We start from the raw sequence: 27,736 nt of genomic DNA, 5'->3' as shown, positions 1-27,736 counted from the left end.
CGGAACTAAAAAGGAAAAGAACAAAGAAATAGTCAAGGCAGAGTCTGAGATTCGTAGATTGGAGGAGGAATTGGGGAAGGAGGTGACACAGGCTCGCCTAATTGTTTTGAGCCTAAAACAGCATGAATACAACTTGTTGGTCACTGATAGAGCCAGATCTCTTGATAGGGAGCAGTAGGGAAGATTACACGATCTAGCGGATAAGGCAGGGAAATGAATCGCATGGCTTGATAAAAAAGAATAGGCTTGGCGTGTGGTCCCGGAGCTGCATACAGATGCCGGAGAGGTGCTCACAGACCCGCAGAGTGTTGTGGATAGCTTTGCGCAGCATTTTCAAACAATTTATACCTCGGTTTCGGATCGGCCAGAGGAGGATTCACATAATTTACTTCGGGATATACGCCTTCCCTGCTTAAATAAGGAGGATTTTGAATTTATGGATAGTCCCTTAACTGTTGACGAAATAGCTGTGGCAGTCCGATCGCTGAACTCAGGCAAAGCTTTGGGGCCTAATGGACTCCCAATTGAATTATATAAACTCAGACCGAATAGATTGGCTCATTATCTAAAGGATATGTTTGTTGAGGCACGGGAGGGAGGATACTTACCCAGAGAACAGAGAGTAGCATCGGTGGTAGTGATCCATAAGGAGGGTAAGCCTAAAAATAGATGTGCCTCGTATAGACCTATCTCGTTATTAAATGCGGAGCCTAAAATATTGGCCAAGAACCTTTCAAATAGACTTGTAAAGGTGATCAGTGGATTGATCCACCCGGATCAATCAGGGTTTATCCCCCACAGAAATACTGCTTTAAATCTGAGGAGATTACATGGTGTTATAGCTAGAGCTCATACTCTGCGAGAGCAAGCTTTTGTCGCTTCCCTTGATGCTACCATGGCCTTTGATACAATTGAGTGGCCCTATTTGTGGTCGGTCCTGGCTAAATTTGGATTCGGACCTGGGTTTAGTGGTTGGGTACGATTATTATATACTGAACCGCTCGCCCAGTTAGTGGTTAATGGACGAGTATTGGCGCCCTTCCAGTTGGAGCGGGGCACGCGGCAGGGCTCCCCTCTATCTCCTCTCCTTTTCTCCCTGGCTTTGGAACCCCTGGCGGCATGGATCCGCTGGGAACCTTTTATTTGTGGAATTCGGTGGTTCCCAGAGTGGGAGGATCGAATTTCACTATACGCGGATGACATTCTGCTCTATTTGACCTCCCCTCGAAAGTCCCTTATGGTGGTTTGTGATGTCCTGGCTTCCTTTGGGAAAAACTCAGGACTTCCTATTAATTGGGGGAAGTCGTTATTATATGTCCTTAGTGGAGAGACCCAGGTCCCTCCGCGGAACTGTCCCATCCAGATTACTAGGAATGGATTTAAATATCTTGGTATTTTTATCTCCTTGGAACCGACGGCTAGATATGCTAAAAATCTTTTACCTCCTCTGAGTAGGCTTAAAAGTCACTCCGCTCATTGGCGGAGGCTTCCGATTTCTTTGTGTGGTCGGGCGGCATTATTTAAGATGATGTCTTTGCCGCGTTTTTTATACGCCCTTCAGAATACACTGGATGCAGTGCCGGCAAGTTATTTTCGCGAGGTTGAGGGGATGCAACGTAGTCTGCTCGGGGAGGGGACACCCCGTGTCGCCCTGGCTAAACTTACGCTCCCGTGGTATGATGGTGGTATCGCCCTCCCAGATATTAAGCGCTATTACTGGGCCTATCAGCTGGCTGCTATTAATCATGGAATATATGGACCCGGCGAGGATCCCGGATATGCCATGGATAAAAGGCTCCTCCCGGGGACTGGCTACAGCAGGGCACTGTACTTTAAACAGTTGAGATTCGACCTCACGGGACCGACAAAATATGCAGTTAAAATCTGGCATGATGCCTTGAGCTCACTGGGCCGGAAAGACAAATTGACGCTAGCCACCCCACTATCTGCAGCGGAAAGATTGGGCAAGCTATGGAACACTAAGGGGTTTGATAAATGGGAACTGATAGGGATATCAACTATAGGGGATGTGTGGGGTAAGGGGCACATAAAATCATTCAGAGAAATGCAAGTGGAGTTTGAGCTTTCGGACTCTGAATGTTTCCGCTATATGCAAATCCGACATGCTTTGTTGGCTGGCCTGCCTGCAGACGAAGAGCTGCCAGAGGGCTCACCTCTAGAGGACAGGATTATTGATGGCCATCTCCCTGATAAAACACTCTTCCTGATTTATAAGAAACTTATCAATAATAGGGCTAATTTGCTTGAGGAACTTAGGGTTAAATGGACACGAGACGGAATAGAACTTGATGATGAAGATTGGCAAATAGCTGTATCCTCCCCTAAGGTAGTAGCAATTCCGGCAAGATTGCGGCTTGTACAGTTAAAAATACTACATAGAGTATATGTCACCGGCCCTCGCCTGGTACAGATGGGACTGTTGGGGGATGAACTATGTAGACGTATGTGTGGATTGATGGTTACCTTTTTACATATTTGCTGGGAGTGCCAACATATGACTGAGTATTGAGGTAGGATCCATAATATTATTCAGGAGGTGACTGGTGTATTACTGTTACTGGAGGCACGGAGGTGCCTTCTCAAATATGGGAGCCCACCGATTTTCCTAATGCGCAAATAAAGTGGATCACACTGAGCTATAGGATTGCAAAAAGAAATATCGCCCTGAAGTGGGATTCTGAGCTTCCTCCCACCATCGAGAACTGGGAGAGGGATCTAGACTGGAGTATGTTTCGAGAATAAACTGTCTTTATTGCGAGAGGGCGTCCTAAAAAATGGGCCGCAATCTGGACTCAATGGAATCAGTACAGGGGGGAGATTTGTACTCCACCTACAGCGTTAGTGTAGATGTTCCTTCTTCCCCGTGATGTTCCTAATGTGTATATATTTTGTGTTTTGTCTCCCCCCCCACATCTCACTTCTTCCCATTTCCTATTGTATTGCGGCTCATAATGTGATTCATCTTTATTGTGTCTTTTTGTTTGATGCCTGTAATAAAAAGAACTCTAAAAAAAAATAACCCAATCATGGAATCACCAATTAGTACATCAATTTAACATAGGGAGCACTTGCACTGTGGCACTGAATAGCAGTGGCACAGTGCCCAAAGCATATAACCAGCAAAAACATATCAAAACAGAGGAGGCAATCTGTCAAAATGGAAGGGAGACTCACGCCAATGATGCCAGGTCTAACATGACGTTAACCCCCAAAGGTTGAATTCTGCAGAAGTAACAAGCACTGCAGGTGAGCTTGATCCCACGGACATCGAAAGCAGAACAATAACTTCAAGACAGGATGTAACGCCGGACTGGAAGATCAGTCACATGAGTGGCTAAAGCTGAGGGAAGTAGCAGACACTGCGGACCACAAGCAATCAATCAGCGCAGATGGAACTGGCAACCTCTTGAAGCATCTGGAGAGAGAACTGAAAGGGGAGATGATCAGTTGCCCCCTGCGCAGGATCGTCGCCACTGTAATATTGAAGATAAATGAACGACAAGCTGGGAAGTAGAAAGCTTCTTTATTCCTGATCATCCACTCTCCACAACTGACTTCATGCCAACATTCTAATGTGAGCTCCTGCGGAACATACCACAATGTAAGAAGGGGAGGGAAGGAGAGGGACGGAATAAACCAAGTGGGGAAAGGTGAATACAACCTGCAACTGGGTAAAATACAACATTATGTTTATGTTTCGTTGCAGTGCATAAAAAAGAAGGAAGATGGATGGTGGTCCTGGCCCTTTGTTGATTCTTAGAACTTTGGTCAATGTTCTTGTTTCTTAAAGGTGCTGCTGCGGGTGGCACAATAAAGGAAAACTGCAATAATATTAGCCTCCATGTCTTTAATAAAATCCAGATTATCTGTCCATCAAAGCTGATGTTGTTCAAAAGTGCAGGTGCTGGCCCAGGATAGTCACCAAGATTATAACCAGTGTTTGATCAGATTAGGTACTACAAGGAAATATTATTAACAATCATGACATGCGTATGATACTCATGGCAACAGGATACAATATTATGAGGGAAGATGTTTTCTAAGAAAACAAAGTCAGATTCCCAGATACCAGATGTGATACCAGGGTGGGAAGTAGCTCCTTATGGATGCTTGAGGTCGAGTGTTCTTGTGGTGCTGAGTTGAGTGAAAACTGGAATCCATGTATAGCACATGCTGAGCCAGCACAAGTACTGCCCTGTTTGCAGAAAGTGCCTTCAGAAAAAGAACAAAGAGGCTGAATCCTCTTATGTGCTTATTCTAAAAATGCATGAAAAATGTGCTCTGATAGAGCAGGAACGTTATTATGTAGAAAAACAGCTGGTGAAAGCTAAAAAATACCTCCACAATGGTATCATGTCGGAATGAGTTGCTGCAAGATAAATTAGAAAGGTACCAGACTGTGGCTGAGAGAGAAGCAGTATATGTGACGCAATATAAATACCAGAAAAGATGAAGGAAAGTTAACATATGGAAAGTTCATTTTGCTATTGCTAAGGCAGGGATAGATTGCAACCCTCAAGAATGGGATGGTAACAGACTGGCATTCATCAGACCATTCTGAATCTGGGGCAGAGTGTTGTCAGCACAGTTGCAAGGGTGAGTCGGAAGATCAGAATGTTTTTACATGGCCAGTCAGTGCCTCGATGGAACTACAGATTGGTCCACAATACCCACAGGGAGTTACACTAGACTCCCTTCAGGACTTTACTCAGCATGAGATTAATTACATTTTAGACAGATGTCAACAGAGGCCAGTGGAAATTGTGCTTAAATGGACGGTGGATTTGGGAGTGTCTGGAGTGATCTTAGATAAAGGAGATGTTGCAAAGTTTTGCCCGCTTAGCACTGACCCTATTGTACAGCAGCAGTTTAGGAGTTTTGAGGGTGATAATCAGATATGCTTGTTACAATTGTCTGTTGAGGGGTTCAGTCACAAATATTCTACAGAGTCAGACAGGACATTGTGTAGTTTAGTTCCTATATTCCCAATAAGCTCTGCGCATTGGAATAATATATCCTATAGATTTGACATAGGACTTATGTCTACTGGGTCTCTATCAAATATATTAGACTTAATTGTGAGTGCCAGCTAGCTCAGAGGTCACTAGAAACTTTCTTGAATACACAAGAAGGGATTACTTTCTGACAACCGCATAAACATGACAACTTTGTTTCCCCAAGAATAAACGTATCTTCAGAGTCTTGGAAACAATAAATAAATATTTTACTCAGTCAATCGTGCATGCTTGGTTTCATCAGAGGTGCAGAGAAATAGAGAGACAGGCGTTTTCAATAAAAGGTTTATTGAACAGTCTTCTTTCTCATGCAAGTAAAGTGAACTGCTACAATCGTAAGACAGATTGCAAAGTATAATGCGTACAGCGGGAAGAGTATTATAAAATAATACTGTAAAAGCATTGTATGGTTTCTAAACCATAGATAAATACACACATAAATAACAAAGGCTAAAAGTACTCAACTGGTGCTTCTAAAATACGCCTACCTCAATGTACCTAACCTAAGTCAAGTACGAGGGAAGAAGTAAGTGTGGTGTAGCATAGGTTTAATTTTCTTTGCCAAGAATCCATCCAAGATTTCTCTTAGGGTCTAATCAGCATTGTACCTTGGTTTTAGAATGAAGGAGGTCTGGTATCTCTGTCTCGGGACTCGATTTCCCAACCCCCGCGAGGGGAGCTTGGAAACACTGGAGCTGGATTCTCAACGAGAGAAAGGACAACTTCTCGATCAGTGTGTCAGCTGGAGGGTCGGCTTCCTTCGGAACTTGCTGTAGCGAGCTGAGTCAGGCAAATAGATAGCCGAGCTGCTCTGAACCACTGTGTGTTTGCTAGGGCAAGTGTAGGCATATTTATACCTTGAAGAGGCCCAGTATGATGTAAAGTCGGGCATAATAACGTCATGAAAGAACACCAAGGGAATGATATTTCTTTGAAAACTCCATGAGTTCTTGGACAAATCAATATTCAAGCAAGGGGATGTCCCTGACTGCTTAAGCCGATTTTTCCAAGAAATCGTTGTGGCTTTTTGGAACAGGTGGAAGTAGCCATGCCTGTATTTGGACTGCATGGGCTATGTCTAAATATGGCTATGATTTCTATGCCTATATAAGGGCAATGTGAATTGGTACCTATATTAGGGCATGAATCATTAAATTTAGCTCGGATCCTAAAACGCCATACGACACCCACTCCACATTTTATTATGTTCGACATTACTAAATTCTACGCATTTAAAACATATCTAAGACATGATGTGTAAAAACCCCACCCAAAATACATAAAATGCATTTGAAATGGTTATACACGAAAGATTAGCATTTGTGCTATATGCATTTTAAAAGCAATGTTTTTATTCAAAGCATATAGTATGACATTGGAAATGTTCTCCGAATGAAACATGAAATTACATTCATAAAATGGCTCTTAAATACAGAAGAAAAAAAGTCGAGACAATTCCATGACAGAATTTATAAATTGTTTTGCTTGTGGACAAGGTCAAATATTGTCTCTTGGAAGTATTCAAAGAATTCTTGTTCTCTATGAATAGTTCTACTTTAAGCAGATTACTTTGTGCCAAAAAAAGAGTTCAAATTTGGATGAAATTAAAATCATAGAAAAATAGAGTCCTATAGTTTGAAGTTTTGTTTTGAAAAGTGAAGGTCGATTACAGAGTCCCATAGAACTCTGTGCGCTAATTTCAAAAGTCATTCACGTTGTTTGGAGAAAACATTAAATCTTCTAAGCTGGTAAAGAATGTGTCTACCACGGTAGGTGAAAGTTGGACCACTTCGTTAAGTAGACCGATTGCACAAAAATGTGAAGCATAGCCATCAGCGTCAGCCGCATTAGCAATGTTAAATGGAGATCGAGATGGTATCTGTGTGCATGTCGATCCACGTATCTCACCATCAGCAGATTGCGTCTGTGAGACCTCAATGAATGCCGTCACCAGGATTGGCAGTCGCTGGGGACAACGCAATGCATGGGCCATTACCGAACCAAGCAAAGTATCAACATCCGTTGGCAGGACTGATGGGAGTGTAAGACAGATGTCCAACACACATTCTTCTCCACATAGCAGGCATCATAGAACAGGTAAGATGCAATCTTGTCAGATTGGTCGGAATGATAGAAACCATGTGGTATTCAGATCTCTTAAACGAGCCAAGCCAAGAATCTGTATCATGCGCTCACGACACTTCATTGCCAGGAGAGTGTTCTCTATGGTAATCTGGGTGTCGCTGGTGACCGGACTTGCCATATGGGAGCAGAAGGAATAAGAATAGTATTCCTGCTACGAGTCCCAAAATGAGAGGCAGGCCGCCGAACACATAGTGCACGAAGTTTGAAAATATGCTGAGGGCTGCTTCAAAAGCTGCTAACTGTCCAGAAAAAACTGTCCTAAATACATGTACAATACCACTGGTATCAGACATGTTTAAGATACAACCTAACATTTCTACGAAATGTACAGGGAAGTTTGACGATAATAGGGCATGTATCTCTGCAGAGGACCTTGCAACTTGTAGTTCATACGTCTCTTTGGACGAGGTCAGTCGCACAGTTTTTTGTAAAAGAATGTAAATGTAAATGTGTTTCGATTTATATAGCGCACTTTAACCCAGGGGTCCCAAGGCGCTTGCTTAGGGAACCCGTCCTGGTATTCCCCTGTGAGATATCCCGGCCGGGTATCCACAAGGTGAAAGCCAGGCATCCCGCCGCGAGGGGCTGTAGTGGAGATTAAGCAAGCTATTGCCCAGAGTCGCAGAGTGTGACCCCGTGAGTCGAGTAGGCACCGGAGCGAGAATTGTCAACTCCGTGGAATTTTGAGCCCGAGACCCGCCGAGGCGGGGAATCGAACCCTGGTCCACAGCCGATCTCAGCTTCCGGGTCTGCCGCCTCTAACCACTGAGCCACACTTCTGGCTTTGGCAGTATGGCTTTCATTCTGCTTAAAGTATCAATTCGTATAGAAGAGATGTTCAGTGAAGGCCATAGCAGCGACTCCCCGTCTGTCATAGTTTTAGGAAACAATACTTGCATACAACAAGTGACCCTGGCTGACACAGTTACGAGATATGCTATTCCTGGCAACATGCCACAGCAGCTGTGATCATTCAACATAATATAGCTTCAGTTAAAAAAGCTGCCTAAAGATTGGATTTATCACTGCAGTAAGTTGGTCGAAGAACCGGAGGGGTGTGGCATGACGGCAACCAAGATGGCTGCATAATATCGCAGCGCTGTTGAGGGCGAGCCCTAGGCCCCAAAATCCTGTACTTATCCTGCCGCACAGTTGCCCAAAACCGCAGATTCTGCAGGTGGAAAGGCTGCGGAGCCGGAGGGAGTTGTTCCGGTCCCCCTCCGACCGCGGGTGACGTCGCAACGTGGACCGGCAGAGGAAAGGCCCCTTGCGGCCTCCTGCAACAAGTACGAGGAGAGGAGCACCGGAGTCTGGTACCCGTGCGGAACGGGTGCGATCGCGCCGCCTCTGTGCCGGCTCCTGGGATTTGCGGAGGCCTCGTAGCCTAATGAGGCGGGGCCTGCCTGGAAAGTGCCTGCAGCGTACAGAGGTGTGCAGAGCTCCCGCGTGGAGGGAGAACCCTCATTGCGGGTCACACGCATTGGGGAGAGGAAGACTTGTGGCCTGCTGTCTATCCTGGCCTCCCCGGGCCGGTCGTTGTGGCGATACTAGAGGGGGTTCTGCCCCCCTTCTGGCAAATGAGTGTGGTGGCCTGGGGCGGCCGTGTGTGGTGGCGTGGGCTGTGCCTGGGCTGTGCCAGGGAGCTGAAGAGAGCGTCTAGTCCCACTGCAGTGGAGTTGTGGCCCTGGTTATCGGCATCCTCGGGGTGAGTCACTGCGGGGCATTAGAAGGACCCCCTTGCAACACCTTCTTCCCTGGGAGGACGAGCCCCGGGGCGGGCTGCGCCATAGCTTGGTGCACGGCCCAGTTGGAACTCGGGAAGAGGCTCACTGAATGGTGGTGATTGGCGTACCGGGAGACAGGAGCAGCGTGCACTGGTTTCTGTGGGGCGGCGCCGGGGACAGTGAAACAACAGTCTGGTTTAGCGTGTGGGGCCCTGAGGGGCTGACGATCCTGCCATGAACCACGGTCTTATCCAAGTGGGCACACACCCAGATCGGGATAACAGGCTCTGGAAGCAATAGGTGGGCAGCCTGACGGGGAGAAAGCAGGTGCACAGTGGACACAGTGAGTGGTGTGTTCCCTCCATCATCTCGGGGACCCTTACAGAGACAATAATGAAACCGAAGAAGTCCACCACCATGCAAACCAACACAATGGACAAGTATACAGCATCGGCAGAAGGAGCGGAGGAGGCCCCCTCTGAGGGGTCGAGTGGCGCGGCGGAGCCGTCCCTGGTCTCCATCATGCAGGCCTAGGTACAACGTTGGAGGCTAAAATTGATAAAGTCACTATTGAAATGGCTCTTCAGCGGGCAGACCTGAATAAGACCTCGGAGAAGGCCACACAGAACGCCGTGGCTATTGCCGAGCTTCAGCACACAACCAAAATGCTGAAAGAACAGGTCCGGCAGCTGACCCACCAGCAGAAGCAAACGGTTGCCAGACTGGAGGACCAGGAAGGGAGCGCCCGCAGGAATAATATTCACGTGGTGGGAGTGCTGGAGAAAATGGAGGGGCCGAGTGTTGACCTGTTCCTGGAGGACATTATCTTGAACCACCTAAAGACCAAACGACTCTCCAAGTTCTTTGTCTTTGAAAGAGCGCACAGGGCACCGATTCTTCCGCGGCGTCCCGGTGCTTCCCCCCCCGCCCCCCGAGAACAATCATTGCCCGGCTCGTTAATTATAGGGACCGGAACACCATCTTGCAGGCCGCTCGACAACGTGGGGACTCTACCCTCAAGGTCAAACAGGAGCGCCGCTCGTTCGACGGAGTCAAGAAGGAACTTCGGGATCGTGGCAATAAATACATGATGTTCTTCCCGGCGCGTCTCAAGCTTCTTTCACATGGGAAATCCTTCTTCTTCACATCCCAGGAGGACGCTCACGCTTGGCTGGAGGAGAACGTGAAGCAACCTGATTGTCCACGACCGGGAGACAGCTGGAGGAATACTGCAGTCCGTTCTCCGACCTCTTCCACAAGTTGGACAGAGATGGAGCGACGGCTGAGAGGCGGACCGCGTGAGCCTGGTGGGTCCAGGTCACGGAGTTTGTCTGCCTCGCCGGACATTGACTGAGCATGCGGAGGGCTCTCATGCCTGGAGGGCCATAATGGAACGCATGTAAAGTATATTATTTCTTCTGTGGGTAAAGCTGCTGGGACACTGATGTACTGTGGGGAACCTAGCATGAATGACTGACAGAGGGGGCGCTTGACCCCTATCAGACTTGATACACGGACACGTTACAATTTGGGGGGGAGAGGTTGATTCATGTATCCGGTTGTCCTATCTACATTAAGCATGGGCGAATTTTGCGAATCTCGCGTTCGCGAATTTTGCGGATTTGCGAACTCGCAATTCGCAAAATCCGCAAATTCTCGCGAATTTGCGGATTTTTTTTTTGTTTGTGTTCGCGCGGGTTTCTGCCAGTTCGCGAGGGTTTTGTACAATTTCGCAAACGCGAACTTACCTGTCGGGTCGCAAGTTTTGCGAACTTGTTGTTTCTACGTGTCCAGCCTGTTTGGGACACTCTTCTTCATCACTGCCACTCTCTGTCACCACTGCCACTCTCTGACTACTCATGCCACCCTCTGGCCCACCCATGCCACCCTCTGTTTCATCACAGCACCCTCTGGTTGTCCAGTCAGTGTACATTATTGTGGCAAAGCAAAGCACACCTTCCCTGCCTCAAGTGACCTGAATTAATTTGGGGCTGATTAATGTGTCACAGAATATTTTTTTAGCTGGCACCTGCTTCCTTAGTGCTTCCTGATTAGTGATCTTTTGCACTTGCTAAGTGCTTTCATTGTTGCAAAATTAGTTACAACACCTGCCCTGCCCCAACTGACAATAAAGAATTAGGGGCTGATTAATGGATTTGAACTTCCAGCCTGGCTCCTGCTTGTCTCCCTTAGCTGTAATTCAGGACCTTTGTGGCATATGTGTAACTATTCTGAGGTTCAGAGCAGGGTCACATAATAGTTGCAAGTAGGCAACTGAACTCTGGAGGGGCCCCTCAGGAAGCACTACAGGAAATGGCTACTAATGATGAGCCTGAACTTTTGAACCTGGTAAGTAGTTTCAGTTTTGCTAAGATCGTATTTCTGCAATTTAGCGCTTATTCGCGGGGCGCGAAGTTGTACTGGGAAGCCGCGAACTCACGCGAACAGTGCGAGCAAGCCATACAATCCGCTGCTCGCGGATTTTGCGGGAGATTCGCGAATCTCGCGGATTGCGAATTTACCGAAAATCCGCAAAATCCGCGAGCGAAACGGATTTTCCGCCCATACTTAATCTACATTTCTTGTCCTGTCTCCCCTGGGAAGGGATGTTATTGCGGCTCGATCTATAAAGTTGTGGGCTGGGTGAGTGCCCAACCGGTTGTAGCACACACACCCTAAGTTTCCGTTTTATGGGCGACAGGCGCTCTGCTTGTTGGGGTATGTCGGGCCATGTTGGCCTGAGAAGCAGGGTAGCAGGGAGGGGGGAGGGCACAGGAGGTTGAGGGGGAAAGTTGAATGTTTGTTTTTTATATTTTGGTTTGTACATGGTACTGTTCTTTTGGCTCCGATAGCACTGATGGTGGGCATGCGGGTGGCGGGTGGTGATGAGGGTGGGTATCCAGCTCTAAGGTTCTTTCTACTAGCTGTTTCTGATGCATATACTGAGGGCACAAAGAGTTAATATATTGTCATGGAACATTAATGGCCTGCAGAATAAGATAAAGCGCACCATGGTCCTCCAATATCTCCACAGATACGCCCCAGGCATAGTCTTCCTCCAGGAGACACACCTGCTAGGTAATCATTATAAGGCCCTTAATAGATTTGGATACACACTACAGGCCCATGCCGGCTTCACTACTGGCTCTAGGGGTACCAGGCGGGATCCTTGTAAAAACTTTTCTTCCATTGGTGATTGGACGTAAGTGGCTGGACCCTCTGGGGCGCTATGCGGCGATTTCTGGGCAGTGGGAGGGTCGTACGGTTAATCTCTGCTCTGTTTACATTCCCCCAAAACTACACAGAACCACTCTCCCAGATATTGGGAAACTGTTATTGGACATGCCGTTGGGGGTCCTGATCCTGGGGGGATCTGAATGATGTGATGGCTAGGGACATTGATAGGTCCGTGGCTTTGCCTGACCAGGGGGGGACGCATCACCTCGGGGACATTGCGCATGCGATGGGTTTGGTGGACCAATGGAGGGAGCATAATCCCCACCTTAGACAATACACGCATATCTCTGCGGCGCATGGCTCGGGGTCCAGGATCGATTACCTCTTTACGCAGAAGGGTCACATGGGACTCTTTCATGATAGTTGTCATAAAGCCAGAGGTATATCTGATCATGCCCCGGTGGGGCTACATCTAGGGGGTCCCGAGAGGGACAGTTCTACTCCCCACAGGCTGGAGGTTTTCCTGTTTAAGGACCAGGAGTTTCAGGAACGGTTTGGGGAGCGAGTGGACCAATATTTTGAAGAGAATGTGGGCTCCGTTAGATCTTGGTGTACCCTCAGGGAGGCTTATAAGACTGTGGCCAGGGATTTTGTATAGGCGGAGATGGGGAAACGCAGAAAGGAAAAATATGCACAAATTGATATACTGGAAACAGAGTTTCACGCCTTAGAGTGCGCTAGGGGGGACACAGAAGCAGGAGCAGGACCTCAGACACCAGCTGCGACTCAAAGAAAAAGAACTGAAGGATGTGATGACTGACCAGGCGAGATCCCGCGCTATTGCTACGCAGAGGCGCGTTTATGACTTGGGGGATAAAGCTAATAATGATGATCGCCTGGCTAGAGAAGTGCGACAGAGACGGTAATTGGGTACCGGGGAACCGAACAACAGACAGGACTACCCGAGACATTAGTGCAGACATAGCAGAGGCGTTTGCACATTACTATGAGGCTATCTATCAGCCGCACACTGAGAGACAGGCGTGGGAGTGTGATGACTTCTTGCGTGACATACATCTGCCTACACTAGATCCGGAAGATAGGGATATCCTGGAGTCAGACATTATGGTGGAGGAGGTATAGGCTGCCATGGGATACTTGCAGGTGGGAAAGGCGCCAGGTGCCAACGGGTTCCCGGCGGAGGCGTTCGGATGTGTGTCAGGACGGGTGGCTCCGTACATGTTAAAGACGTTTAATGAAGCCAAACAGGAATGGCTACTCCAGTAGGATCTTAGATCCGCAACGATAATGGTGATACATAAGTCTGGCATCTCACTCCTTAATTATGAAACCAAGGTCCTAGGGAAAATCCTAGCCACCAGACTGGGGGTGGTCATTCAATCTTTGATCCACCCGGATCAATCGGGCTTTATGCCACATAGAAACACGACTTGCGACGCTTGTTTGGGGTGCTTCAAGTGGTGTTAACCGCCCGAATGTACCGGCGGCCCTACTGTCACTGGATGCCCATATTGCCTTTGAAAGTATGGAATGGCAATATATATACGCAGTCTTGGCCAAACTGGGTTTTGGTGATAACTTTCGAGCATGGATAAGGTTGTTGTACACTGCACCGCTTGCGAGGGTCCGTGTTAACGGTGCCCTCTCCAGGGAGTTTCAATTGGGGCGGGGCACGAGGCAGGGCTGTCCGCTTTCCCCGACATTATTCGCCTTGACCTTGGAGCCCTTGGCGGCTTGGGTACGGACTGATCCCATGGTGTGGGATATTGACCTAGGGGACGGCTGGGAAGAGCGTATATCGCTATATGCTATATGCTGATGACGTCTTAATCTATGTCCAAAGGCCAGCAAACTCTATTCAGAGACTCATGCAGATCCTGCGTACCTTTGGCGAATACTCCGGGTATCGCATTGATATGGACAAGTCCCTGGGTCATCTGATGACAGGACCTCCGCCGAACTTAGCTGAAGAATGTCGAGGGCTGGTATGGAAAGAGACCTTCCGATTCTTGGATATCTGGATTATGAAGTCAGAGGAGGAGTTTATGCGTTTGAATGTGTACTCTCAACTGGAGCAGCCACGAGGGGACGTCCAACATTGGAGAACTCTTCCGCTCTCCTTGATGGGACATGCTGTCCTATTTAAAATGATGGCCCTTTACCGCCTACTCTATGCTCTGCAGAGTACTTCCTTTCCAGTCCCGGAGAAGGTTTTCCGGGCGATCGACTCGGAGCAGCGTACACTTCTTTGGGGAGGGAGATACCCGAGAATTGCTCTGAAAAAGCTCCAACGGGGTGTATATGAGGGAGGGCTCGCGGTCCCGGACGTTAGGCTCTATTATTGGGCGGCACAATTAGTCAACAGGTGGGTGTTCGCCCCGATGGATGAACAGGCGTATAGAGTGGACCGCATGGTCTTAGGGAGCAGTACCTACTTGGGGCGACAAAACTGCTGGGTTGGGAGGCAAAGCTTACAGCACAAACCCCGCTGTGGGCTGGGGATTACCTCCCAGAGGTTGCAAAATTGAAGGGCCTTCGCAAATGGAGCCTAATTGGCATTGATGTGTTGGTTGATATATGGAAAAGGGGGAACATGCTGGAGTTTGCTACCCTGCAGGCAGAATTCCAAATGGGGAAAGGGGAGTTCCTTCATTACAGCAGCTCAGACATGCCATCTACCAACGTCTACACCAAGGGGAACACTTACCAGATTATGCCCCACTGGAAGATAGATTATTACTGGATCCAATAATAGACAAAGCCATTTCCCTCACATACAAAAAGCTCATCAATAACCTGGCTGATCCCTTGGGGCCTTTGCGTGAAAAATGGGAGTCTGAGGTGGGGTTGTTGGAGGAAGATGATTGGAGGGAGGCCCTACAGAGTCCCTGGGAGGTGGTGATTTGTGCCGGGTTTAGGCTTGTCCAGCTGCGCATTCTGCACGGCTCTTACACCCCACGCACGACACAATACTACATAGGTTATGTTGACTCACAGTTCTGTCTGAGGGGTTGTGGAGAGGTGGGAACTTTCTTCCACATATTATGGGCCTGCGACAGGATCCGGGCATACTGGTCCAGACTGGCGGACATAATGTCTGAAGCGGTCGGCACTGAGGGCCCATTGGAGGCCCGATGGCACATCCTGGGAGTGACGAGTGACATCACTTGGCCTAAGTGGGTCAAGATCTGGCTGGCATTAGCGAGTATGGTCGCCAAAAGAAATATAGCGAGACTATGGGGTAGTAATGTCTTGCCAACAGTGGAAGATTGGGGCAAAGATCTAGATTGGTGCCAAAGGGCTGAAAAAGTGATATATAAAAGTAGAGGTTGTCCCAAGAAGTGGGAGAAAATATAGGCGGCGTGGAGAATGTACAGGGGGGATTTGATGGATACCCAGTCTGTTTCTGACACTGACTAGCATTATGTATGTATCCTAGACTATATATGCAGGTCAAAATGTTTGAGATGATTTTATGCATGGCTTTGCCTTCTGTATGTCCATTTATTATCAGATGCTGTACAGTGTGTAACTGTTTTGGAGCTGGTTGTCTTAATAAAAAGATTTTCCCAAAAAAAGTTGGTCGAAGAACCGTCACAGGCTCCATGTAAATTAATACCCAGACATAAAAGTGTACCTCAGTGCGCTTTTGCAGTTTGTACCACTAAAAAATACTTCTTTTCCCCCACTCCAAAATCTGTGTGTATATGGTAATTCCCAGGTTGACTTAATGTATTCTTTACCCAACCTTTCATACACGCTAGCTGGTATATGTTTCAGACATTATTGAAAATGGAAAATTGTTACAGGCAGAATGATTATCCCATTTATTAGCCATTCTTTTGCAGGTTTTTCTGAAACAGTTAATGGTAATCTTTCCAGTTTCTCAATGCTCAGCACCATATAGTCTGCTCCTCTTTGTGTCAAAGTGATTTGTTTATCTGTAAGGTTAAATACAGAAAACAATGACGTGGTACTGATTAGACACCATGGCACATATCCAGAACAAAAATTTTGTAACGGCCAGCCTAAAAGCATTATAGAACGCAACTGTGACTGTCCATGCTGTAGCATGGGCAAGTCCTGTTCCATTAGCAGAGATACTACACTGTCCAAAGAATAAATTCTGGATGACAGAGTCGTTAAACCATTGTCAACTACAGAGAGAGCTTTCTCTAAATTAATCCGATCAATTTCTCGTATTCGTTCTGCAGTCTCTGATTGAGTCGCTTTCCAAGATTCATTATAAATGGCATATATACTAGATTATATAAAATGTTTATGACGCTGTTTCGCAGGACCTTGTAAGAAATCCCTTAAAACCATGCCATCTTTAAGTAAAGATAAGTGTTGTTTTACCTCTGTTAGTGTGGATTTTTGTAGCCAATCAAGGCACGGTTTTCCTACACTGCATGTTGTTATTATCCTTGGATGTTGTCTCTGGACATATCTTGGATCCGGCCTAGTGAGGGTAAACACTTGTGCCTTATTCGGGAATCTATCTTGACAGTTGTTTGTGTCTGTGGGCCAGATTAACCATTTCTTCCAATCAGGATCAGTTCTGTTTTTAAGTAAAATTGTTTTTACGTCGACCCCTCCTTCTGTAGTGTTCTTACTATCAGGTGTAGGTGTAGGTATGGACAGTTTGTTCAAATCTTTTATCTTGGCTAGGCCAAGGCAGGATGTCTGTTGCACAGTGCTGTTCAAAAACATTATTTGTTCAGGGATAATGCAGGCTCAAAATAAAGCTTCCATTCCCTGCACTTGCCAGTCTTTTGTGCCCCAGACAGTTTTTGTTTCAATGTTGTCACTCCAGAAGTCAAAATCTAATGAGGACAGCTCGGCATAAAAGGCTGCAGAATAAATTTGCTAAGTATTAGTCAACATACTTTTCATTCCTGTCTTATTAACATTTTTAAAGTGAAAAGTTTCCGGATTTGAGACATTGAAACCTGAGAAGTATGGACATTTTTCATAGAATGTTTTTGAGCTACCTTTTGGTGGCGTTGGACAATGTTCCCATTGATTGGAAGTATAAACATTTCTAGGGTTTGCAGATTTGTGTAAATAATGATGACCATAGTAATTATAACAGTACATTTGTTCATAATCTGATGAACCTTCTAAGTATTCATGTTTTGTAAATTTTGCAGACATCTCTAAGTCTGACATCATATTATTAACAGTCTCAAAGTCCCAATCATCAGAAAATGTGCTGGGTGAAACAAAGTCACTCAAGGAAACCTTGAATTGATGTGGAATCTTCAACCGCTCTGCAGGGCCAAAGATGTCATAATCAGTTCTATCCCATGCTATACCACTAGGTATAGGAACGGCTGTGATGTTTACTGATGTCAAGTCTCTTTGTTCACGATGAGATGATTTGTGTGGCTAGAGGAGTAAGTTGATGTTCTTACTTGCTGTGTCCATTTTACTATATCTTCCATTTATCAGCATTCCCAAACCTAATACAAGGATTAGCCAAAGTAGGAGAAAAAGTACGCCAAGCACAATCCAAAGTTCAACCCATGGTGAAACCAGAAAGGTTTTTTCAAGTTGCTGAAAAAGTTCTGTTATTTGTTCTTTAAAAGTTCTTTTTGATGGCATCGTTTCAGGCTCACTGTGATCCTGGGAAAACGTATCAAAGTTAAGGAAATAGAGCAGAGGCAGTTCTGTCAATGGTCGGTATTGCATCAGGATTACTTGAAATCACTGGAGCTACTGGATCCCTTGTCATATTAGTATAGTCAGATGTTACATCATTGTAGACAGGTCTTTCTTGACGAACTGTTATTTGGGTTTCAAGAGGTACAGGTTCCATGGCTTTATTGCTTAGTCCTTCTTTTCGCACTGCAGATTCCTCAAAGGTGATGAGTCTCTCAGTTTGAACATCTTGGATAGTAGCAAGATTTGGTCGTCTGCTACATCTTTGGAGTCCACTGGGCCTACTACTTATTATTGGCCACGTGATGTTGTTTTACCATGTAGATAGATACAAACCTGTTCTCCTTTCTTCCAGCAAGGGGCAGCAGTAACACTGTTCTTGATCCGTGGATTGCTAGCACAGGTACTGGTTATCTGTAAGAAGGCCCAATTTCCTTCTTATCCGCGATCTTTTCTCTGACTAGATCCTCAATCTTTGGAATCCAGGCAGGCCTTGCTGGGACGGGTGGTTCCCTTCAGTGGTCTTTGGTGTCTATAATGTGTTGCTTTGACTTCTCCTTGTTTCATTTAAGTCCTGCAAAACAGCCAAACGGTCTTTTATATCAAATTGTTTTTGCTCTACCACTGAAGTGTGACGATCAAGGTCCTGGACAAGCATTCTAGTACCAAAAAGGATTTTGTATGCAGTGATTCCACCCAGAGAATTTCTTGGCGGAATTTTTAGACTACGTTGGACACTTATTAGATGTTTGGCCCACCCGTCACCCGGGCCCAATACCCTAGCTGTTATAGATTGCTTTATGTCCCGGTTTTTTCTTTTCACTACAGAACTTCCCTCAGGATCGAATGGACTAGAATACCGCAATGCAACGCCCAAATTGGCAATGGCCTCCTTGTAAGCCTTTGAGCTAAACGCAGGACCCTGATCAGAATGTAGCGTGCCGACTGCGTATGTGCCGATAAAGACTCGCAAATCTTTTATACCAGTTCGGGCATCAGCCAAGCAATGAGGCCTCATCCAAATGAATATTGAGCATGAATCCACTGCAACCATGATATATTTGTAGCTACCATCCCTCTGTAAGGGACTACAGTGGTCCAGGTAAACGCATGCTAATGGTTTATCTGAAATTAAAAGGGGCGTCTGTGCCGGGCGTTTCAATGTTGAAACCTTCATCTTTTGGCAGATTTCACATTCCAAAACATAGTTTCTGGTCTGTTTCCTCATGCGCGGCCACCAGTATCTTGTTTTAATAATGATACTGTTGCGAAACACCTGCATGTGCAGAGGCAAGCCCTTCATGTGCTGCTAAGATTAGTCCTAATCTATGTTCCATGTTTGGAATTAGTCTATACCCCACTCCAGGGATTTGACCAAACGAACATTATTTGCATCAGTTATATACGAGTATTTGAGTGGAAAGCCTTTCGGGAACTTTTACAGCAGTCTTTGTTGGAAGGGGTGATAGCCTGCATTATTTCGCTGTCTATTTTTGTTTTAGAACAAGTGATTGCAGCTGCGGAAGCCGTTTGCACATCTGCCTCCGCGGCTTCATCAGCCAATGAATTCCCTTCAACTTGAACGCCATCACACTGATGACTCAATGTATGGATCACTTGAGACTTTTGTGGTTCTTTCTGTAATTGAACTACTTGTTCCCAAAACAACGTATGCTTGATTGTGCCACCTTTTGTCTGTGAAACCGTTTTGAATCCAGTTCTGCAAGTATTCTTTGTAAGATTGAACGCAGTAATACGATATCGCACACTATGAGTGTGGGGAATTCGCGATCGGCATTTTCAAGCGCCATCTTGAATGTTTGCAGTTCAGCTCACTGAGCTGTACAATCTCCAAGAGATTTCGTTTTTGTGACCATAGGTCGGAATTTACCATCGCGCCAGCGACCTTTAACAATCGCGCATGCAGCACTATAAGCTTGTTTATCCCCAACTGCGGGTTGTGCTGATCCGTCAGTATAAATGATACATTTGTACTGTTCTTGAGGCAGAATCTCAGTGGGCAGAGGACATTCTTGTTCGTATTGTAGAAATTCTTGTATTTTTAAGTGGGGGTCAAAAACATATTCAACGCCTGTTGCAGCAAGAGAGTTAACCCATTGTATCCATCTTAGATTTAAAGCCTTTGCATTCGGAATGCTTGCTTTTGTCACTGCCTCTAAGGCAGGTACTGGAGTAACGGCCATTATCCGTTTTACCTGTGTGAGGGCTCTCTCTTTTGCTACTCAAGTTTGAACCGCTGTCAGAATTTTTTCTGTAGAAGTGAATTTCATTTCAGCTTGTGTGTACAAATGTGATTTATAGGCAATTGGTACTTTTTCTCCTTCATTAAAGGTTAAATACGTGAATCCTCATCCTCCTGGGATTATTCTGATTACAAGGTTGCGTATGTTTACACGTGTCTGTAAATGTGTTGTTGCTAACATTTCTGTTTGCACTGAACGCAAAAAAAAATGATTAATTCGTAGAGAGGTTTAACCCTTTCTGCGTAGTTTAATATGTAAGTTCTTCCAAAATTCAGGAAACCTAGAATTGACTGTAAGTTTTTCAGCGTTTTTGGAGGTTGGAGAAGCGTACACTTTTCTAAAAAATTGGCTGCCAGGCTTTTGCCTTCACTTGATAACTCATATTCCAGAAAAAAGGACGTTAAGGTGGGCAATTCTCGATTTCTTAAAATTGAATTTATACCCTTCAGAGGCGAATCCAAGTATAATGGTATTCACTCTGTTCAAGTGCCTGTCCAAGTCATCGTCTGTTAGATAGATGTCATCGACATAAGATAATGTCTCATCATCATACGTTTGTAGTAACTCTGTTACTCCAGCTTGAAAATAATCCTGGACTATTCTTGAATCCTTGGGGGAGACGACAGAAGTGACGCTGTGTCCCCTTAATTGAGAAAGCGGTCAAGTACCTGCTTTCAGGTGCAATCTTTTGACAGAAGAACCTGTTAGAAATATCTAATGTGGTTTTATATTTTTTACGCATAATGTTATTCATTAGTGCTGCATTGTGTGCATTTTGTACTGCAAAAGTTTTGCAACAAGAGTTTAAATGTCTGTAGTCCAAAACTAGACAATATGTATTGTCTGGTTTGCAGACAGGAAACAAAGGATTGTTAATTGACGAGGTGCATGTTTCAATCACCCCTTGATATTCAATTAGATCTAATATCTCCCTTACCTGTTTCTTAGCTTCTTGCTTTACTGGATACTGCTTCTGAGCAGTTGGTTGAGTTTTTAACTGGATTTTATGGTGAGGCAAATCCTCATCCCATCCTACACTATTTTTATATAATGCTGGAGCCTGGGCTACATCCCATTTTCTGGCATAGGTGTATTTTAAATGAATTGGAATATGAATGGAGAAGGCTGGCATGATGATGTCTTAGCCATGTGGGCACTCCCTGACAAATTTTGTTGGCCAGTCTTTTTCAGCTAGAAGAATGTCATAACCCTTAGAGAGCTTTTCCCAAAAGAGTGCTCTTATTTTCCTAGTTATGTCTCCCTCCAGCCGGAGCGTTACTTCATATAACTTATGGGGTACACTAACCCTGATATCAGCTGTTTCAACTTGAATGTACTCATTCAAGTCCACTGTCTCTAGATGATCCTTCAAGAACTTGCGAGCTATGGTGACTTCTGCTGTGCTGTCCAGCGTTGTCTGGGCCCACTCCCCATTCTTGAGTTGTGTCCTCAAGATCCTCGGCATGTCTGATTTTTAGACCTGCTACCTTCTTTTTGGTGAACTGAGCTTTTTTATTTTGTGGAACGTGTTGATCGTCTTTGGACTTCACGCGTTCTTCCTTGCGTTCTTTCCGATTTCTGTGAGTAAGTCTGAAAGGTACGAGAGGAACGTGTATCAGTATCTTGATATCTATCAGGTTTTTTCAAATTATCCCTGTTCCTAAGGTTATACCTCTTTTCAGAGGGCTCCTTTTGAGGAGACTTTCCTCGGGACGGAGAACGCTTCTCTTTAGAAGTTTGTTTAGTGTTCTCCCACTTCTTTTTAGGAGTAGTGAGAGTGTTTTTAATAAAGACCTTTTCAGGACTTTCTGTTAGTTGGGGTGTAACTGGTTTCCCACCCAAACTATCTCTACCTAGTTCTTCATAGGATTTTTCAATTATTCTGGCCAGTTCATATGGTTGCTCAGTTACATCAAATTCTCTTAATTTTTGGCGGATCACCAAAGATGCTGCCTCACCTTCAATATCAGCTAATATCATAGCTGAGAACTGTTTGAAATCTCTCAGTAATTTCATACCCAGATTTAAAGCAGGTTCTCCCCCGTGTTCATTTTGAATCTGTTTCAGGACATCTGGTATAACTGTCATGGACGGAACACCATGTGTTTTTGTGTAAATTTCAGCAAAGACTGTACCCCAAATGTTGCAGTCCTCCAGGTGTGGTGCGATCCCCATTGGTAAACAGATTGTTAAAATTCTGTGTTTCTCATGAGGGGTAGTATCGGGAAATACTGCCTCGATTTGAGTAATTTTTTGAGCTTTCCAGAATGGAATTTGTTCCCTTTTTGCGGGCAATTTACCAATGACTGATTGTATAGTCAGTGGTGTTATTTTATTTGTGTACCCCTGGTGAGGGGTTTGTTGTTGAATCCTTATAGGAGGTTGGACTGTTAGAGTCCGCATGACATATTGAACCAATTGTCTATGGATTTTAATTAGTTGTTTTAGTTGAACTAATAGTTCTGCACCCGTCATTTCTTCAATGGCAGGGTGTGGTGTATAGCTGGCTAGTACCGGCCATGTTGGATGGTTAGGCAAGAAAATACCTACTTTCTAAAAGTGGTATTTTTCAAACACAGAATGTTAAAACCAACTTCACTAAAAGATGTATTTTAATTCTAAGTTCACGCATACTAAACTTAAATTTCTACCATGTTCCCTGGGTCAGTTAGGATTATAAGATGTTATAATCAAACTGCCCACTCTGGCCTATCGAGGCAGGTAACCTTGCAATAGTGAAAAACGAAATAGGCTGTAATTCACTATCTGGTCATGCCACACACATTAGGGCATGACATACCTTTTACATACAATGCACCCTGGCCTAGGCCTTAGCTGTGAGTAGGTGGCCTGGTATATGCTGTCCACTATTCTAGTGGGCAACTTGCACCAGTCTAAATGACCCTTATTGATGGTAGGTTTAATGACAACCTATATAGAAAGCTATCCTAGTGGTAGCTGTGGAGAGCAGCTTTCAGGCTAAGTCTTGAAGGAATGTAAAGCAGCTTGTTTTACCAGTCTATAATCTCATGAATGACCAAATGAAAGGAGAACCGCACCAAGTATATATATAAAATATATGTATTTATTCTAAACCCATTCCTCTAGTCTCTTTATGAGGTTATAAGGAAAAGTACATACAGTAAACTTATTTAGCACACAAAAAATTAGCACAATATACAGTGAGCCCTAGGGGCGTACCAAACCGTATTAAGAAAGTGGTATAAGAACCATGACTGACATAGATACAAGGCCTAGAGCCTTTAGAACTCCTGGGGCTACCAGGACCACCCAAGGTAGTGACACAGCAGACCCACGGGGGACACGTGCAAATCACCATTAACTTCTAAGGGGAAATTCGCGGTTGGAATTTTAAAGATTAAGGACACTTGGAAGAGGACTTAGAGCAAACCCCTTTAGAACTAGGCAGTTCTTGAGTCAATATCCATGGGAGCACCAGAGTACTCGAGTTACATCACCCCGGGAAGCCGAGTGCATAGGTATCTTTTGATGTCGGGTTTCGTCATCATTTTCAATGGCGATCTGCTGCAAAGTGCTGCTGGCGACCAAGTCGAAAGTTTCCGGGTGGATCCAAGCGTGGATCAGAGATCTGAAGAACCTGAAAGAGGAGGAGACAGAGTCTGGGTCTCTTGCCAATGACCAAGAAGCCGATGAGCGGATTCCCACCGATGTTGGGTGCTTACAGATGAAGAAGGTGAAGCTTGACTCTTCAGCCACGAGGATGAGGAGGCGTTGACGACCAGGAGCTGGATTCGAGCTCTCCCATGAAGGATGTCGAGTGCTGTGGGTTCGGCATCCGGATTGGACCTTGGCAACAGCAACCCACGCAGAAAGCAAATATTGGCTTTGGTGCAGACCAGCAAAGTCTGAGGGACTCACCACTGAGTGGCGAGTCAGGGCACATCTTGAACAACCAGGAAAGCCCAAGAAACAGAAGAGTTACCTTTGTGGGAACTCACCAGTCAACGGACCAGGGATCGGGAAGGAGCCTCAAGCGGAAATGCTAGAAACGGGCCACAGAACACTCATGGAGTGTAGACCCACAATCTTCGGTGCAGATGGTGCTCGAGACTTGGACTACTAGTAGACCAATGCACAACTTCGGGAAAGCTTGGGAAGTGGATACACTTGCAAATTTGCACGGTATCCATGAGTTCCGGTTCCACGTCTTTCGTGAGGGCTGTGGGTCTCAGCTTTGCTGGGATCTCGTGTCAGCCTCTGAGAAGTCTGGAAGTCAGTGTCCTGAGTCACAAATCCATCGGGAGTCTTGGAAATGCAGACCGGCAAGATGCTTTGTTGCTGCCTGTTTGAACAGGGGAGTCACTAATTGACCCCAAGGGAGATTCCTCTGTCTTCTAGTCGAAATAGAATGTCAAAGTTCCAGGATATATGTTGCAGAGTTTTGTCCAGGTGTAATCTGAAGTCCTAATGACTGGGTTCCCATACTTATACTAAGTTAGGGGGTTGGACATACTCTGGGGACCCACCTATGGGAGGGTCAGGGAAGAGGGATGGTTACACCCATTCCCTTTGTCCAGTTTCACGCCAGAGCAGGGGCTGAGTGCCCCTGCAACCGGTTTGAACTGGGGTATGCACAGGGACACCAAGTGTGCCCCCAGCACTGTCTGAAAAGCATTCTATGAATGCACCCTCCCAGCCCCAATACACTAAGCCTGTCTGGGAGGTGGTTACACCTCCCTGTGACAGGAAACCAATTTTCCATGCCTCCCCTGCCGGAGTTTCGTCCAGCAGCAGGAGGTTAGACTAGTGTCTGTGGCTGCAGCATTTATTTTGTGATGCTGGGGCTCTTTTCAACTATTACCGGTTAGGTTAGTGTTTACATGTCTTCTCTCTCTAGAAGGGTGGAATTCTACCCCCGCCACCAGGACTGTGTAGCCATTCAAAAGTTAGCATTTACAGCGAGGTTATAATGCACTTAAGAGTATATGTTCTGGCTGCATCACAGAACAGCATCCGAGAATAGATTCCGAAAGCTGCAGAGGGGTCCTGCTAATGCATGGGCACCCTCTCACACAAAACCAAGCACTCTGCCTTCAGGATTGATAAGGCCTGCCATAGGAGTGACTTATAGGTTTATATGTGTCAGTGATTAAAGGTAGGTATAAGTAACCTATATCTTAGTAAGGGGTGCATGCACCACCTTACCCAGGCTACAGTAGCAGACCTGTGGTGCCATTTTGGAAGGCTTCCCAGGGGTAGCATAATACATGCTACAGCCCCTTGTAGGCCTCTGGGGTACCTATGCCCTTAGTACCTAAGGTACCATATACTAGGACATTACAAGGGTAACCCAGTAACCAATCTGGAGTGCACCTAAAGTACATGCAATCAATTTAGAGAGGAAACAGCTAGGCTAGGGTCCTGGATAGCAGGGCCCCAGCCAGGCTAAAGTTGAAAAACAGTGAAACACCAGCAAAAAGTGGAGGTAACCATAGTAAGCAGGTCCTACTCTCCTAAACTACCTTAGGCGTGTCGGATATGTAGAAAAGGGAAGGTTTTGGGACTGGAACATGGGTGCACTTGCCAAGTCAACATGCCAGTCACAGACTGCACACAGGCTCTGCAATGGCAGGCCTGAGACACACTTTACAAGCTGCTTCTGTGGTGGCACAAACAGTGCAGCATTTGATTTGCAGGCCCTGGGCACACATGGGGCACTATACTAAGGTCTGATAAGTAAATCAAATAAGCCAATCATGGAGTCACTAATTCAGTACATAAATTTACAATAGGGAGCACTTGTACTGTGGCACTAAATAGCAGTGGCACAGTGCCCACAGCATCTAAACCAGCAAAGCATATTAAAAACAGAGAAGGCAATCAGAGAAAAATTAATGAGAGACTCGTGCCAAGGGTACCAGGTCTAACAGGGAAGATACTAAAATATGCAGAATTAAAGGAGTATGATCTAGCTCAGGGGGAGATCTTCAGCTATTTACAAATCCGCCACACCCTCAAAGCGGCATTCTCAGGCAACAAGGGTCATCCCCCCCTGGAGGTCAGGCTGCTCTCTGAAAAAAAGTGTGTCATTAACATATCGGAAATTATGTAATAACCTACCTGACCCGTTCCAGACCCTTTGAGAAAAATGGCAAACCGATATAGGACCAATTGAAGATGAAGATTGGCAAACAGTATTGATGTCCCCAAGGGAGGCGGCCATCCCTCTGAAGCTCAGTCTTATCCAACTAAAAGTCCTGCATAGAACTTACTTCACTGGGGTTACTCTTGCAATGATAGGGAGAAGACAAGATTCTTTGTGTCTCCGCCAATGTCACAGGGACGGAACCTTTTATCATATTATATGGGAATATCCCAACATACAGGCCTTATGGGATAGAGCTACACAACACATGCAGAGCCATAGGAAATTAGATCAAACTGGCACCACAATTGGGGCTCCCAAATATATGGGAGGCGACAGACCTTACGGAGGTAGAACAGCAATGGGTCACCCTAGGATATATGTTGGTGAAACGCACAATAGCAATGAGGTGGGGAGCAGCTGAGGTGCCATCATAAGGGAGCTGGGCAAAGGAACTAGATAAATGTATGATTGCTAGAAAGGAGGTATTCGAATCCAGAGGATGCCCCAAGAAATGGGATAAAAAAAATGGGGCAAATGGAACATGTACTGGGTTGAACTGTGCATGTCACCCACTAGTGAGATGGAAATGAAAAAAAGACAATGGAACAGCTAGGATATAAGTGGCTGAACAGAAATGAAACTAGTTACACATGTGCTGTGGGAAATAACTGTATTTACATGTACCAAATGTTGATATACCAGTGACTGACATGTTCTTTAAAATAAAAACATCAACAACAAAAAAAGTGTTTGAATTTTGACTTTTCACTTTTTATACACAGTGTGCAAATACGCAAGATAAAATAAGAAATTAAAATGCCAAACAGTATGTACTTGTCAACGCGGGGAGAATCGATAAACCACCTTTTTCAGGACTCTAGTTAATGACAACAATCATCTTCATATGATCGTCCAATGCAAGCATTTATTATCTTTCATGCTTTTTCTTTAAAAGTAAATCTCCTAATAAGTGCTCATATAATTCTCTTCAGATCCCTGAGTAGAGGATTAAGTTGTATTTGATGATACCTTTTGTTTAAAATTGTTTAGCACATAGTTATTTTAGTGGGTAATAGGGAATGGATGCTCCAAAAGAGATATTTTTTTAATAGGTAGGCGCCGATGTTAATTATTTTTTTGGTTTCAGTTGTGGCACCAAGTTCTGAAACAAGAGTTACCCGGGAAATGTCATATTTATACCGACTCATGGGCCACTTCTAAAGGCCTAGCTACTTAGCTCCACACGTGACATGCACATAATTCGCAAATGTATTCTAAGGAGGTGGGGGCAAGGAATTATGGCAGGAAATGTGGGAAATGTTATCGCATATTACAGTCACTGTGTATCATGTAGAAGCCCACTGTCCCATTGATTCACTAGAACGATGGTTTATTTACCTAGCAGACGAGAAGGCCAAAATCTCCGAAGCGGAAGTGGCAAAGCAGGATTCTGACTTGGTGGGGATGGCCAAGTGGGCCTACCACAAACGTGGACACCAGGGAGGGAAATCCACTAGTAGATGGGCAGAGAGTAGAGGTGTGCACATTCCCCTTGATTTTATATAAACTGTGATT

Source organism: Lissotriton vulgaris, chromosome 1_2 (genome assembly GCF_964263255.1).
Source record: "Lissotriton vulgaris chromosome 1_2, aLisVul1.2, whole genome shotgun sequence".
NCBI classification, from domain to species: domain Eukaryota; kingdom Metazoa; phylum Chordata; class Amphibia; order Caudata; family Salamandridae; genus Lissotriton; species Lissotriton vulgaris.
The sequence above is the reverse complement of the archived record's forward strand: the minus strand, read 5'-3'. Positions refer to the sequence as shown.